This window comes from Octopus bimaculoides, chromosome 15 (genome assembly GCF_001194135.2).
Source record: "Octopus bimaculoides isolate UCB-OBI-ISO-001 chromosome 15, ASM119413v2, whole genome shotgun sequence".
NCBI lineage: Eukaryota > Metazoa > Mollusca > Cephalopoda > Octopoda > Octopodidae > Octopus > Octopus bimaculoides.
Genome location: NC_068995.1, coordinates 23,536,051 through 23,538,679, shown reverse-complemented (window position 1 = coordinate 23,538,679; position 2,629 = coordinate 23,536,051).

Sequence of the window (2,629 nt, the reverse complement as noted above, 5' to 3'; positions counted from 1 at the left end):
TTTTACTTTCTATTAGAATTTCAACCAATGAAGCTCTGATGATCAGAAGTGATTGACTGAAAGTATGAGAATGTAAGAAATTTAGGGAAGAACATGACGTGTTTCAAGTACAACTAGTGGTGAATAGGTTACTAGATAAAAATGGTGAAGAAATTAAGATTCGATATGGTCCTGAGTTTTTATACTTGATTTTGAGAAAAATCTCAGAGAAAATTCTAGTTTGCATTTTGCTGCTGTAAACTCTTTTTTAATTTGGTATGCCTTTTCTGTTTCCATACATACGCATCGATGTTTGAAGCAACATGTCTCGTTGAAAGCAGTTAAGAATAACAAATAAATCCTCGAATATATAAGCCTGGCATATGCTGGTAAGGGTTTGCATATGCATTTAATTCAGTATTCGTGTATTGTTTTATGTTTCTAAATTATAATTATTACATATTGATAGCTTTATAATACCAGTCCTAGCTTTAGACCTAGTTAACAGAAATATCTGAATACAAAGTTTCTACGAATGTATGCATTGAAAGTAACGCAATCTAAATATAATTTGCTTTGTTATTTTTGACAAAGGCAAATAAGAAATGGTTATATAAAGCTTGGATAAAGATTTTACCCAAACGTTTCCACTCTGTATTCTATGATCTTGGTTTATATCTGTTTTATTTATTATGAATTAAGTTTTAATATTAAAGTGATTAAAGAGGCTGCCAGCCGGGCAAAATAGTTTGCGGTATTTCACCCGTCATTACGTTCTGAATTCAAATTTCTCCGGGGTTAACTTTGCCTTTAATCTGTTTGGGGTCGATAAAATAATACCAGTTGAGCACTGAGATCGATTTAATCCACTTACCCCACTTCACGAAACTGCTGGCCTTGTACCAAAACTTGTAACCAATAGTCTTTTCTACTCTAGGCACAAGGCCCAAAATTTTTGGAGAGGGGGCCAGTCGATTAGATCGAGCCCAGTACCCCGGAAGCATGAAAAGGAAAGGCGATCTCGGCGGAATTTGAACTCAGATCGTAAAGACAGACAAAATACCACTGAGTACTTCGCCCGGTGTGCTAATGTTTCTGCCAGCTCGCCGCCTTGCTTGTAACCCATAATAAAATGACTAATGGAGCATTTTATAAATACTTCAAATATCTGAATATAAATATGTTACTGTCATTATGATGTATTTATAGCCATCGTCTCACAATCTTGCGTGGAAATGTTGTGAACAAATATAAGAATAAGCGTCCTTTTTTACTAAAAGTCTTCGGAAGATTCGTCAATAAATAAAACGGAAATACGAAGCACATGTTTGGTAATTTTCGTTTTATCTTGTTTTATTAATGACTTTGCTTTTAACTTAGGTTCAGCAAAAGCATTTTCGTATTGTTTTATTAATAACGTTGCTCTCAACTTTTGCTCAACAGACGTATTTTCACTAGAATAGTAAAGTTTTTCAGTAATAGTTACGACTTTGTTTTTTTCAAAAATAAGGATATCAGTACAATTTTCAGTTAACGAAATATTGTCTCAAACCATTGGACTTCTTATTGTAACTTACCCCGACAATAAAGACCTTTATAGACATTCTATTTTGTTATCATTGGACAAACATTTTCGTCGAGTGATGCACCAAACCTGAGGTTTATATTTGGTATTTTGATCGTTCTTCTTCGGTCTGTTTTTCTTTCTGTTTTTTTAAAAATCCTTTTACTCGTTTCAGTCATTAGACTGCGACCATCCTGGGGTACTGCTTTGGAGAAGTTTAATCGACCACGGTACTTTTTTCTAAACCAGGTACTTATTTTGTCGGACAATTTTTGCCGAACCTCTGCGTTACGGAGACGAAAACACACCAAAACCAGTCGTCAAACAGTAGTAGGGAACAAACACAGACACCAAGACACACACATACATATATCAGTTTCCGTCTACGAAATCCACACACAAGGCTTTGGTAAGCCCGAGGCCATAGTATGCGAAACGTGCCCAAGGTGTAACGCAGAAGGATGAACCCAGAACCATATAGGTTAAATGCAAAATTCTTACCACACAGCCAGGTCTGCTCCAATTTATTCACAATATCATAGCTTTCAAACCGTCATTGCAACTTGGTTGATTCATAAAATTAACATACATTGAAACAATAATACATGCACCGAAAAAAATCCGGTATCTATATATCTTTTATGTTCACTGTTAATTCATAACTCTGAAAAATAGTTGTACTAGGTATTGGTTGCTAGGGATACGGAAACAAAATGATAACTAATATCGTAGGTATACAACATTAACTATTCTAGTTTTCTTGGAAGCTAAGAGTTTTAACACATGGAAGTTGCCTCTCAAACAATAAAACAATAAAAATATTGATGAATATTGTGTTGATACACCGAGATATAAAATACAATTCATGATTACCGTAAAAGTTATCCCAAATGCTTACAGCATTTTCAGTGATCATGATTTCTCAAGATACAGGTATATTCACAGCGAACATATTTTAACTGCCAGGAAAGAAATGTTACTGGAATTATACGATGCATCCCGCTCTCTCTCCCCACCGCACATATATGTGTGCGTTTGAGAGCATCTCTCTCTCTCTCTCTCTCTCTCTCTCTGTGTGTATATATA